The following is a 15,012-nucleotide window of genomic DNA, read 5'->3' as shown; positions in this document are numbered from 1 at the left end:
TTGGACTGTGGGAGGAAACCAGAGCACTGAAAGGAAACCCACACAGTCACAGAGAGAACATACAAACTCCTTACAGTGTGATGGGATCCTGAATTGTCCCTTATGGACTGTGCCTTTAAAACAAGAGAGAGAGAGCGTGTGCAGCTGTACAGCACAAACAGCTTGTTACAGAGAGAGAGAGGGGCGAAGACTGCTTACAGTTTGTTTGGGATTTCTGCAAGGACACAGCCAGCTTTTGAGTTCCTACAGAGAGAGCAAGGAGGAGCTACTTGATGGACAGCTGGTGTTCAGCACAACAGTATTTAAACCAGCGTAATTGCTTGTTTCACAGGACACACAGATGCACTAAGGTGTGGTGAAGTTACTACTATCTTTCTCAGGTGCCCACGAGCGTGGGACTGAGGATCAATTGAGAGGAATCGATCTGTGATTATCAGTGCGTGAAAGAGGGACCCTGTGGAGTCTACCAGCATGTAAAACCTTTGCCTGGGTTGGTGGACTGTCACTTGAAGACGGCGCTCTTAAGTTGGTCAAGTTTGTCTAACTTGGGAGTTTCCGAGGACAACGGGAAGAATCGACAGCATCAGCTTACTCGGACAACCACAACACTTCTCTCTCTCCATCACTACTCAACTCAATAGCACGAACTGAACTGATTTCATTTACCCATCATCATAAAACTGTATCCTAAGCTTGAAGAAGCTGGGTTTTTATATTTCCACACATATATATGCATGAACTTTGCTATCCTGCTGATTTATCTGATTTTATATTACTGTATTGCATAGTTACTAATAAATGAGCTTTAGTGAATATCAATACCAGACTCCCAGACGTTTTTCATTTCTGCCGGTTCTTTAACCCTTTACGGGGTACGTAACAACAGTCAGTGGCAGGAATTGAACCCAGGTCAACTACTGTAAAGCATTTTGCTAACCACTATGCTGGATGCTTCCGGAAAGGTGTCAAAGACCTGTGAAAAAAACGTAACATTGTCACTGTGTCATAGGAGTCCCTGCGTTGTGACCTCTCCAAACAGAGAAGAAAATCCAGGAAAGCACTGAGGATATTTTCCAAGTGACTGTGTGGGCTTCCTCTGGGTGCTCTGATCTCCTCTCACATCCCAAAGATGTGCAGGTAGGGACGTTAATCGGCTACAGTAAAATTGTCCTAAGCATTTGGATGAGAGGTAGTATGTGGATGGACTCAAGGAGAAAGTTGGGAGAATAAAATGGGATTAGTGGAAATGGATGTTTGATGGTTGCCATGGAAGAGGACCTGCTTCCAAGTTGTATGACTATAACAATGGTCATCAATACTGTTCTCACACCTCACACTGGCTCATTTTCCTCCAAAGATTAAAATTTTAAATCTCCATCATGACATACAAATCCTTTCATGTCCTTCAACTGCAACTGCCTTCAGTTTCACAGTATCTTCTGTCAGTTTGTTAATTCCTCAATTCTCATCCACCAAGCTCAATTTCAAAATCGATCTGATAGCTGAAAAATCTCTTTCACTAAGCACAAGAGATATAATCCTTTACTCTTGTATAAATGATCAGATTGATGGTCTGTTGGATGGGGGGGGAGGGAGGGAGGGGAGGGGGAGGAGGGAACATGATTCAGACCATGAGAGGCCTGCGTCGGGCATTTTCATGCCTTACAAGGTGCAGATTGGAAGTCTGTGTGGGGTGCTACTCCTCGTACAGACACTAGAGCAATGTGTGGTTAAGTGCCTTGCTCAAGGACACAAACACGCTGCTACAGCTGAGGCTCGAACTAGCGACCTTCAAATCACTAGACGAACGCCTTAACTACTTGGCCACGTGCCCATTTGTTGGATAGGGTGCATTGAAACTTGATCCTGTCTCAGTTTTAATTCAGTTTCAATTGATATCTTCAGATGCAAACTCAATGTCTACCATTTGCAGGTCCTCTTACTTCCCATCACAAAGTCCAACAGGAACTTTTCCAAATTAATTCTGTCTGCCGTGGTTTCCGTGTCAGGCATACACCAAGTGATGAAAATCAGAATGTTGCAGAAGCTGCAAATCTGAAACAAAACCTGAAAATGCTAGAAAGTGCCAGCAAGCCAGGAAGCATCTGTGGAAGCGGAAGCAGAGTTAACATTTCAGCTCAAGGACCATTTGTCAGAGCTGGGGAAGAAAGAAAAACAAGTCAATTTTCGGTATCAGAGAAATCATTCAGAGTCTTCCCCTATCAGAAGCCCTGGAGGAACCATGAGATCTGCAACCTGCTGAGGGCCATGTCAGAGGCATGCATGTCTGGTGACCAAGAAAGTTACAACAAGTCCAAGAATGATCCAAGAATGAACACGCTAGAGGCAGGAAGCATGTTCCCGCTGAAGGGTGAGTCCAGAACCAGAGGCCACAGTTTAAGAATAAGGGGTAGGCTATTTAGAACAGAGTTGAGGAAAAACTTTTTCACCCAAAGAGTGGTGGATATGTGGAATGCTCTGCCCCAGAAGGCAGTGGAGGCCAAGTCTCTGGATGCTTTCAAGAAAGAGATGGATAGAGCTCTTAAAGACAGCGGAATCAAAGGTTATGGGGATAAGGCAGGAACTGGATACTGATTATGGTTGATCAGCCATGATCACAGTGAATGGCAGTGCTGGCTCGAAGGGCCAAATGGCCTACTCCTGCACCTATTGTCTATTCTCTATTGTCTATTGATCTCTGGAAAGTCATCTCACAGGCGAAGTGGCAATTCCAAACTAAACTTGAATCAACAAAGGATGCTTGACAATTGAAGCAGGGCTTCAATATCATCATCTTTTATAAAGTTACATCAAGCAACATAGGCGACAGCAGGGCTTCGCTTTCAGGTGAGTTGAATGCACTCAATGCTCACTTTGACCATCAAAATAGAGAGGAACCATCACAAACTCCCACAGAGCCTGATGATCTGGCTAGATATATGGACAGGAAAGGAATGGAGAGTTATGGGCTGAGTGCAGGTCAGTGGGACTAGGTGAGAGTAAGAGTTCGGCACAGACTAGAAGGGCCCAGATGGCCTGTTTCTGTGCTGTAATTGTCATATGGTTATATGGTTATATCTATGATTTCAGTCTCTAAGGCAAACATGCGAGCAGCCTTCAGGAGGGTGATATAAACAAAGTACTGGAGCAACTCAGCAGGCCAGGCAGCATCAGTGGAAAAGAGTAAACAGTCACTGTGTCATGCCAAGATCCTTCATCAGGGCCCATGGAAATCAATCAGCCCAGTTGGGGTACCTAGTCAAGCACTAAGGACCTGTACTGATCAACTGGCTGGTGTACTCATTGAGATCTTTAACTTCTCGTTTCGACAGGAAAAGGGGGCTATTGAGAGTGGCTTAACTAATATGGCAGGAGGATGGGAACCAGTTTGATAGAGTTGAGGATCAGCCAGCAGGTTTACAAGTAATTGATGGGGGTAACATGAATGTAAGGAAGGACAAGCCAATGATTGGGTACAAATGCAGACAGAGCAAAGAGTTAAATTGTATCACAGAGACAAAATTCAAAAGGGCGAAGAATGCAGGACTGGAGGTGCTGTATTTAAATGCACTCAGCATTCGGAATAAGGTGGACAAACTCGTGGCGCAATTAGATATTGGTCAGTATGACGTTGTGGGCATCACTGAGTCATGGCTGAAAGAAGGCCATAGTTGGGAGCTTAACATCAAAGGATATACTTTATAACGAAAGGACAAGCAGGAAGGCATAGGTATTGGTGTGGCTCTGATAAGAGATGGAATTACATCTTTAGAGAGAGGAAACATCGGGTCAGAGAATGGTGAATCTTTGTGGGTGGAGTTAAGACATTGCGAGAATAAAAGAAAACATTATGGGAATCATATATAGGCCTCCAAATAGTAGCCAAGATGTGGGGTCGAGATTGCAAAGGGAGCTGGAAAAGACATGTAATAAGGGCAATGACACAATTGTAATGGGGAACTTCAATATGCAAGGGGATTGGGAAAATCAGGTTGGTGTCGGATTGTAAGAGAGGGTACTTGATGAATATCTTTTGAGACTACTCGGGGAAGGGCTATCTTAGATTGGGTGCTGTATAATAGCCTAGATCTTATTAGGGAGCTAAATGTAAAAGAATCCTTAGGAGGCAGTGATCATAATATGATTGAACTCGTACTGCAGTTTAAGAGAGAGAGGCATAAGTCACATGCATCAGTATCGTAATGGAAAAAAGGGAATTACAGAGGCATGAGAGAGGAGCTTGCCCAGGTGTATTGGAGGGGGGTACTGTCAGGATGACAGCAGAGCAGAGATGGCTGAAGTTTCTGGGGATAGTTCACAATGCATAGGATAGATATATCGCACAGAGGAAGAAGTTCTCAAATGGCAGGGTGGGCAACCATTGCTGACTAGGGAAGTTAAGGACTGCATAAAAGCCAAGGAAAGGGCATATAAGGTAGCAGAAGTGAGTGGGAAGTTGGATGACTGGGAAGATTTTTAAATCCAACAAAAGGCAATTTAAAAACCTATAAGAAGGGAAAAGATGAAATATGAGGGCAGGCTAGCCAATAATATAAAGCACGATACCAAAAGTTTTTTCAGTTAAGTAGATAAAGGGGAGGTAAGAGTTGATACTGCGCCACTGGAAAATGATGCTGGTGAGGTAGTAATGGGAGACAAAGAAATGGCAGATGAATTTCTGGGTTCTTTGCATCTGTCTTCACTGTGGAAGACAATAATAGTATGCCAGATGTCCATGAGTATCAGGGAACAGAAGTGAGCGTCATTGTTATTACACAGGTAAAACTGTTAGGCAAACTCAAACTTATTTCAGGTGGATAAGTTACCTGGGCCTGATGAACTATATCTCAGAGTCCAGAGAGAGGTTGCTCAAGAGATAATGAATGCAATCATGATCTTTCAACAATCACTTGATTCTGGCATGGTCTCCGAGGACTGGAAGATTGTGACTGTCACTCCACTCTTTAAGAAGGGAGGAAGGCAAAAGAAAGGAAATTTTAGGCCAATTAGCCTAACCTCGTTGGTTGGGAAAATGTTGGAGTCTATTACTAAGCTTGAGGTTTCGCAGTACTTAGAGACTAATGATAAAATAAGTCAGCATGGTTTCTGTAAAGGGAAATCCTGCCTGACAAATCTGTTAGAGCTCTTTGAGGAAGTAACAAACAGGGTGGACAAAGGAGAGGCAGTCGATGTCATTTACCTGGATTTTCAGAAGGCATTTGATAAGGTGCCACACATGAGACTGCTTAACAAGATAAAATCCTCTGGCATTACAGGAGAGATACCGGCATGGATAGTGGAATGGCTGATAGCTAGGAGGCAGCGAGCGGGAATAAAGGGGGCTTTTTCAGGTTGACTACTAGTGACTAGTGGTGTTCCTCAGGGGTCAGTATTGGGACCACTGCTTTTCACATTGTTCGTCAATGCTTTGTGACAAAGTTTGCAGATGATACGAAGATAGATGGAGGGGTAGGTAGTGCTGAGAAAGCAATGCATTTGCTGCAGCACTTTGGAAGAATGGGCAAAAAAGTGGCAGATGGAATACAGTGTTGGGAAATGGATGAAAATGCATTTTGTTAAAATGAACAATAGTGTGGACTATTATCTAAGTGAAGAGATCCAAACATCAGAGGTGCAAAGGGACTTGGGAGTCCTCGTGCAAGAATCCCAGAAGGTTAGTTCACAGGTTGAGTCTGTGGTAAAGAAGGCAAGTGCAATGTGGCGTGGCATTTATTTCAAGGGGAATAGAATATAAAAGCAAGGAGATAATGCTGAGCCTTTATAAGACACTAGTCAGGCTGCAATTGGAATATTGTCAACAGTTTTGGGCCTCATATCTCAGAATAGATGTGTTGTCACTGGAGAGAGTCGAGAGGAGGTTCATGAGGATGATTGTGGAAATGAAGGGGTTAACATATGAGGAGTGTTTGGCAGCTTTGGGCTGTACTCACTAGAATTTAGAACAATGCAGTAGGATCTTATTGAAACCTACCGAATGTTGAAAGGACTAGATAGCATGGATGTGGAGAGCATGTTTCCTATGGTGGGGGCATCCAGACCTGAAGGGCACAGCCTCAGAATTGAGGGGCAACCCTTTAGAAAGAGGTAAGGAGGAATATTTTTAGTCAGAGAGTAGTGAATCTGTAGAATGTTCTGCCACAGACTGTGGTGGAGGCCGTCCATGGGTATATTTAAGGCGGAAAGGATATGGCGAGAAGGCAGGTGTATGGGGATGAGTGGGGTCCAGGATCAGCCATGATGGAATGGCGGAGCAGACTCGATGGGCTGAATGGCCTAATTCTGCTCCTGTGTCTTATGGTCTTATGGTCTTATGGACAGTCTGAAATGCCCAGCCGCTTCAAGCAGGCATCAATTATACCGGTGCCCAAGAAGAACTTAATGACCTGCCTCAATGACTATAGTCCAGTGGCACTTACATCCACAGTGATGAGGTGTTTTAGGAGGTTGGTGATGAAATATATCAACTACTGCCTGAGAAGTGACTTAGATCTGCTCCAGTTTGCCTGCAGGAGTAACAGGGCCACAGCAGATGCCATCTCATTGGCACTTCTCTCAAGCCTGGACCATCTGGAAAGCAAAGATGCATGCATCAGGATGCTCTTCATTGACCACAGCTCAGAATCTGATACCATCATTCTCTCAAAGCTAACCAATATTCTCCTAGACCTTGACCTCAGTAATTTTGCAATTGGATCCTCAGTTTCCTTACTTGCCGACCCCAGTCAGTTCAGATTGGCAACAACATCTTCTCCACGATCTCCTTCTGCACAGGTGCACCACAAGGCTGTGTGCTTAGCCCCGTGCTCCACTCACTTTAAATTTACCGTACGACTATGCGGCTAAACACAGCTGCAATGCCATATTCAAGTTTGCTGATGACACCACAGTCATGGGCCGGATCAAAGGTTGTGATGAATCAGCAATATAGGAGAGAGACTGAAAATTTGGCTGTGGTGCCATAGCAACAGCCTCTTATTCAATGTCAGCAACACCAAGAAGTTGATTATTAACTTCAGGAGAAGGAGAGGTCCATGAGCCTGTCTTCATCGGAGGATCAGAGGTGGAAAGGGTCAACAACATTAAATTCCTCCGAGTTATTATTCTGGAGGAATTGTCCTGAGCCCAGCACATAAGTGCAATTAGAAAGAACGCACGGCAGCAATTCTACTTCCTTAGGAGTTTGCAGAGATTTGGCATGACATTTAAAACTTTGACAAGCTTCTGTAGATGTGTAGTGGAAAGTATATTGACTGACTGCAGCCTGGTGTGGAAACACCTATGTTCCTTAATGGAAAATCCTATAAAAAGTAGTGGACACGATGCTGTCCATCATTGATAAAGCCCTCACCACCATTGAGCACATCTACATGAAACACTGTCACAGGAAAGCAGCATCCATCATCAGTGACCCCCCCAAAACCCAGGCCGTGCTCTCTTCTCTCTGCTGCAATCAGGAAGAAGGTACAGAGCCCCAGGACTCACACCACCAGGTTCAGAAACAGTTACTACCTCTCAACCATCAGGCTCTTGAACCAAAGGGATAACTTCACTCAACCTTACATACCCCATCTTTGAAATATTCCCACAGCCTATTGGTCACTTTCAAGGACTCTTCATCTCATATTCTCAACATTTATTGCTTACTTATTTATTACTATTATTTATTTAATTTTGTATTTGCATAGTTTGTTGTTTTTTACACATTAGTTGAACATCTAAATTGGTGCTATCTTTCATTGATTCTATTATTATTATCATTTTTATTCTACAGATTTATGAAGTATCTCTGCAAGAAAATGAATCTCAGGGTTGTATATTGCAACATACATGTACTTTGATAATAAATTAACTTTGAACTTTCAATGTTGAGTTAGGGAAGGACTGTGTAGAAAAAGGGAATATCTCGTATAGGGCAAGGCCACATGACATCCTTCCCTGTTCGGCACTCCTCTGGGAACCTCGACATGGAAATTACAACACACTGTTCTGGAAGCAATATTGTTGGCCATTTTCAAGCCAACACATTCATCATTGCTGGATGGGAGCTCAGGTAAGTCCTACTGTTTATCTGCAGTATTGGTAACTTACACTAGTGAAACATAAGAGACTACTAGACAGGTATATGGAGGAATTTAAGGTGGGGGGGGTTATATGGGAGGCAGGGTTTGAGGGTCAGCACAACATTGTGGGCCGAAGGGCCTGTAATGTGCTGTACTATTCTATGTTCTATGTTCTATTTGAAGAGTCCCCTAAAGTAATGTTCATTAGCAGCGGAAGTGTTATGCTTCAGTCTCTATACAGTGACCATACAGTGTGCCTTTAACAAGGCATAACAATTTCTAGACTTTGTTTTGTTTTCAGAATGTAATGCATGTAATTTAAAGAAGAGCTAATGGTAGTAATTTTTCCATTTAATCTCTCAGTGAGTTTCCCACTGATTGCACACCATGGCAATTCATGCTGTGACCATTTAATCATTGGTTTAGCAGTCACAAACACAGCATTGTTTCAAATGCACTCTTGATAATTGAGGATCCCAGCCACTGGTGCAGGTTTGAAAAATTATCCCTATAATTTCTTCTCATTAATGACATTAACATAATGACCTCTTAGAGTCATTAATAAACTGCCGCATAATGAAATAGTGTTGTATCAAATGTCACCAAGTCCCCTCATATCATACTGATCACCATGAAATTGAAGACAACAGAATGAAATATTAACAATGAATACATTTCGGCTGTATCATATCTAAGACTCACATGAAAGTAAATTTGATGAAACACTAAATTGAAAACCATGACTTCAAGGAATTTCATTGCACTTCTAAAGGATGCCGAAACTCAAAAAAAAATGCAGATGCTGGAAATTTGAAATAAAAAACATAAAATGCTGGATACACTCAGCTGTTAGGCAGTAACTGTGGCAAGAAAAAGAAAGATGAGACTTTAGAATCATAAGTCCATAAGGCATAAGAGTAGCATTATGCCTTTCAGCACATTGAGCTTGCTCTGCCATTTAATCATAGTTGATTTATTTTCCCTAGCAACCCCATTCTCCTACTTTCTCCTCATAACCTTTGACACCCTTACATATTAAGAGCCTATTAACCTCCAATTTAAAGATACCCAATGACTTGGCCCTTACAACCATCTGTGGCAATGAATTCCACAGATTCACCACTCCTGGTTAAGGAATTTCTTTACCATCTCTATTCTAAAGCAATGTCTGAGGCTGTGCCCTTTGAGTCTGGACTTCCCCACAAGAGTCAACATTCTTCCCATGTCCACTCCAACTAGGCCTTCAATATTCAATAGGTTTCACTGAGATCCCCCTGACTGATGGAGAGTCTCCGAAATATGAACTCTTTTCTCTTTCCATGCAAGCTGCCATTCCTGCTGAGTATTTTGGTATTTTCTGATGTTATTGCGAAATAATGTTACTGTGATGGTATCAAGCAGGCCTGTTCAGTTGGTTACATGATGACCCACTGTGGATTTTCAAGAGAGAACAGAGTCTTTTTGCAATTATAGAAAAATATCCATTTTCCAAAGCAGCCAAAACAGGTGTATCTAGTAGAACTGCTGCTTCACAGGGTTTGTGATGGGTTCAATTTTATCCTCTGTGTGGAGTTGGCATGCTCACCCTGTGACTGCATGGGTTTCTTCCAGGTACTGTAGTTTCTTCCCATTTCCAAAAGACATGTAGGTTCATTGGTTAACCTACATGTCTTTTGGAAATGGGAAGAAACTACAGCCCCTACTGTGTAGGTAAGTAGTAGAATATTGGAGGATTTGATGAGAATGCGGGGAGAATAAACATTAGGATTAGAACATAGAACATAGAATAGTACAGCACAGTACAGGCCCTTCGGCCCACAATGTTGTGCCCACCCTTAAACCTTGCCTCCCATATAACCCCCCACCTGAATAGAACATAGATTACTATGGGGTTAGTGTAAATGGATAGATGATGGTTAGTACAGGCTCTGAGGGCTGAAGGGCCTGTTTCTGTGCTATATCTCTGAGTCTATGACTCTAAGTTACAAGAGAATAATTCTAATCTGCTCTCCTCTCTGTCGAGATTTCCTTTTTCTCTTCTGCTCCTTGTCACTGTATTGGTTCATTCTTCTTGCCTTTATCACACAATCGCCTCCTGACTAGCCAAAAATACAAGCAAGAAATGAAATTTGAAATAAAATAGGGGATGATTAAGTTACTGAACCATTCCATTTTGTTCTTATAAAGTAGGAGGGGAGGTTCCAGGATTCTTCTCTGCATTGGTCATTGGTTACAGCCATGTGCATTGCTCTGGAAGTTTGGAATCTGCAAGCATCTTCAAGACATATGTAGAGTTCTTTAACTTTTATTAGTTGTAAACGAATGCAACTGTATAAAAGCCATGGAAGTAGGCCCTCCAGCACACTTGTCCATGCTAACTCCATCTAAGCTAGTGCCATTTACCAGGGCCCATATCCCTCTGAACTTTTTCTAGCTATGTATCTATGCAAGTGTCTTTCAAATATTATTGTACCTGCCTCAACCACTTCATTCCAAATACCCCAAAACACACCACCTTCTATGTGAAGAAATTATCCTTCAACTCCCTTATCAATCTTTCTCCTCTCATCTTAAACCTATTTCCTCTAATTTTTGCTTCCCATTCCCTGGGAAAGGACTTGAACCAATACTTAGAGCAATGGAAGAGCAAACCACTGTGCCCGTAATCAACATGTTAAAAGTGAGAATGCTTTCACTGTAATTATTGGCCAATAGTAAAGTTAAAACACCACTGCCAAGTTCTTGACTCCTGTGTCACATGTCAATAACAGTCACTTGTGAATAATGACTTGCCCAACCATAGCTACGAAGAATATAATCATTATTTTACACAGCATCTATGCCAAAGAGGCCATAGTACAAAGGAAGACACTTCTGAAAGAAAATAATTACAAGCATAGTCTTTTGATATATCATGAATCAGAGAGGAGGTGTTTATGGAAGGAGTTCCAAAGGGGTGGTCAAAGAGCAGCTAAAGTTTATGCCTCCAATGATGGGGAAGAGGGAGGTGTGTAGAACTGGCTGCCATGCAACAGTAAGGAATTAGAAGGCAACAAATAGGACTGAAGGACACTGTAAAAGGAAAGTAAGAAAATAATTACAAACCTCATTTCCAGAAAAGTTGGGATATTTTCCAAAATGCAATAAAACAAAAATCTGTGATATGTTAATTCACGTGAACCTTTATTTAACTGACAAATGTACAAAGAAAAGATTTTCAATAGTTTTACTGACCAACTTAATTGTATTTTGTAAATATACACATATTTAGAATTTGATGGCTGCAACACACTCAACAAAAGTTGGGACAGAGGCATGTTTACCATTGTGTTACATCACCTTTCCTTTTAATAACACTTTTTAATTGTTTTGGAAATGAGGATACTAATTGTAGTAGATTTGCAATTGGAAATTTTGTCCATTCTTGCTTGATATAAGACTTCAGCTGCTCAACAGTCTGTGGTCTCCATTGTCTGATTCTCCTCCTCATGATGCGCCATACATTTTCATTAGGAGATAGATCTGGACTGGCAGCAGGCCAGTCAAGCACACGCACTCTGTGTCTACAAAGCCACGCTGTTGTAGCCCGTGCAGAATGCAGTCTGGCATTGTCCTGCTGAAATAAGCGTGAACATCCCGGGAAGAGACGTCGCCTTGAAGGTAACATATGTCTCTCTAAATTCCTAATATACGCCTCAGAGTCAATGGTACCTTAACATACATGCAACTAACCCATGCCGTGGGCACTGATGCACCCCCATACCATCACAGATGCTGGTTTTTGCACCTTTCGCTGATAACAATCTGGATGGTTGTTTTCATCTTTGGCACGGAGAACTCAACGCCCATTTTTTCCGAAAACTAACTGAAATGTGGACTCATCTGACCACAGCACATGGTTCCACAGTCTTTCGGTCCATCTGAGATGAGCTCGGGCTCAGAGAACTCGCTGGCGTTTCTGCATAGAGTTGATGTATGGCTTCCTCCTTGCGCAATACAGTTTCAAGTTACATTTCTGGATGCAGCGATGGACTGTTTTGAGTGACAATGGTTTTCTGAAGTACTCCCGAGCCCAGGTGGCTATAATTGTCACAGTTGCATGACGGTTTCTTAGGCAGTGCTGCCTGAGTGCTCGAAGATCACGCGCATTCAACAGTGGTTTCCGACCTTGCCCTTTACACACTGAGATGTCTCTGAATTTCTGAATCTTTTCACAATATTACGTACTGTAGATGTTGAAAGACCTAAATTCTCCGCAATCTTGCATTGAGAAATGTTCCTTTCGAACTGACTAACAATTCTGTCACGAATTTTGGCACAAAGGGGTGAGCCACGACCCATCCTTGCTTGCAAAGACTGAGCCTTTGATGGACGTTACTTTTATACCCAGTCATGATACCTCACCTGCTACTAATTAGCCTGCTTAATGTGGAGTCTTCCAAACCGGTGTTACTTGAATATTCTGTGCACTTTTCAATCTTATTTTAACTCTGTCCCAACTTTTGTTGAGTGTGTTGCAGCCATCAAATTCTAAATTTGTGTATATTTACAAAATACAATTAAGTTGGTCAGTAAAACTATTGAAAATCTTTTCTTTGTCTTTTGTCAGTTAAATAAAGGTTCACGTGAATTAACATATCACAGATTTTTGTTTTTATTGCATTTTGGAAAATATCCCAACTTTTCTGGAAATGGGGTCTGTATAATTTAAGGCATCCATTCAATTTAAGTTCATAACAGTGAAGATAATCTCACAATGGGATGCAAGGAGCAAAGTTTGGGCAAGTGGATAATCACTTTATATCTATCATTGTGTAGCTGAGGGCAACTCCAATGCCATGTTTAAATTTGCTGATGGTGTGGCCTTCGTTGGTTATGGTCGACCATGGGTACTGCGCATCTGGTGTCACGGAAGCGAAGCTGGAGTGGTCTCTCCAGTGCGCAAGCCAGAGCAGAGTTGATATGGAGATCTGTTGCCCATGCAGTGGGACCCCCCTTCTCCATGCTGATGACAGTTCCAAAGGAACGACGAAAGTTGGTATGGTTTGGTGCTAGCAGCATCACAGGAGTTGCCGTGCCGGTGCTGGGTACAGCAGTCAGCCGCCTTCGGGACTCCAAATTTGGATTTTTTGGGGGGTTTACTCCCAAAGCCTTTCCCGTAAGCGGGTATAGCCGCAAGTCAGTGGAGGTTTGAAATCGGAGTTTCCCTCTCCTAGATGAGCTACCATCTGTGGTTAACGAGCCCCAACTGCCCGGAGCAACTGGTTTTAAGGCACCAGTGGCCCGCCTTTGCCCCTTCCCCTGTCAGTGAGAACAGCTCCGCCGGGCATAAGAACTATGCCACACATGAAGGCCAGGAGTTGGACTTGGATGTCAGAGGCTGTTTGAGACACGCACCATGAAGAGCATTTATTTAGCAGTGGGAGCTCATCCCCACTACCACCCTTCGGCTATGACTACCTTTGGAGCTAAATTTGCTGATGACACCACCTTTATTGGCCAAATCAAAGCAGGCAACAAATCAGCATATGAGAGGGATATTGAAAATCTGGTTGAATGGTGCCATGATAACATCTCTCATTCAATGTCAGCAAAACCAAAGAGCTGGTTATTGATGACAGGAAGAAGCCAGAGGTCCATGAGCCAGTCTTGATTAGGGAATCAGAGGAGGCAATGGTCATATCAGAGGATCTATCCTGAGAGCAGCATGTAGGTGCCATCACAAATAAGGCATCTCTACTTTCTTAGAAATTTTCAAGTCATCTAAAACTTGGATTAACTTCTACAGATGCACAATGAAGAGTATTCTGACTGGTTGCATCTTGAGGCCTCTCCTTGATCAGGGTCGACCTTGGATGCTGCAGCCCAACTGTATACATAATATGCAACCCTTCTCCATACAGCTGATGAATCCAATGGAACAGCAGAGACTGATACGGATTGGCACCTGCGGTGTCTCAGGAGTTGCCAGTCAGTGTTGAACTCAGCACTAGATTCCAACTCTGGATTTTTTCTGGGGCTTTTCTCCTGAAGCCTTCCCCATGAGTGGGTATAGCCACAAGGCAGTGGAGGCATGAGATCAGAGTCCTCCTTCTCCTAGGTGAACTGCCAACTATAGCTGACGAGCACCATCTGCCTGAAGCGACTGGTTTTAAAGCATCAGTAATTTGTCTTTGACCCATCTCAGGTCAGTAGAAACAGTTCCGCCAGAGATAGTGGTCAAGTCACGTGAAGGCCCAGTGCTGGACTTGGTTGTCAGAGGCTATGTGAGACGCACACCATTGGAAGCGTTTAATCAGTAGAGGGAGCTTATCCCCACTACCACCAGCCCAGCTATAACAACCTTAAAGAACCATTTTTGCATCATGGCCTGATATAGAAACACCGATGCCCAGGAAGAGAGAAGTCTATAATAATTGATGGATTCAGCCCAGTCCATCATAGGCAAAGCCCTACCCATCGTTGAGCACATTTACAAGGAGCGTTGCCACAAGGAAGTGCACCCATGGTGAAGGACACCCACCATCCAGTCCACGCTCTCTTCTCATTACTAGCATTGGGCAGGATCTGTTATTACCCTACGATCAACAAAATGCTGGAGGAACTCAGCAGGCCAGACAGCATCTACGAAAAGAGTACAGTTGAAAATTCAGGCCAAGACCCTTCGGCAGGACTGGAAAAAAAGAAGAGGAGTCAGAGTTAGAAGGTCGGGGGAGGGGAGAAAAAAACACGAAGTGTTAGGAGAAACTGGGTGGGGTGAAGTAAAGAGCTGGGAAGTTGATTGGTGACAGAGATATAGGGCTGGAGAAGGAGGAATCTGATAGGAGAGGACAGAAGGCCATGGAAGAAAGAAAAAGAGGAGGAGCAACAGAGGGAGTTGATAGGCAGGTGAGAGGATAAAGTGAGAGGGGGAAATGAGAATGGGGAATGG

The sequence above is a fragment of the Mobula hypostoma genome, chromosome 5 (assembly GCF_963921235.1).
Source record: "Mobula hypostoma chromosome 5, sMobHyp1.1, whole genome shotgun sequence".
NCBI classification, from domain to species: Eukaryota; Metazoa; Chordata; class Chondrichthyes; order Myliobatiformes; family Myliobatidae; genus Mobula; species Mobula hypostoma.
Note: the sequence above shows the minus strand (reverse complement) of the source record.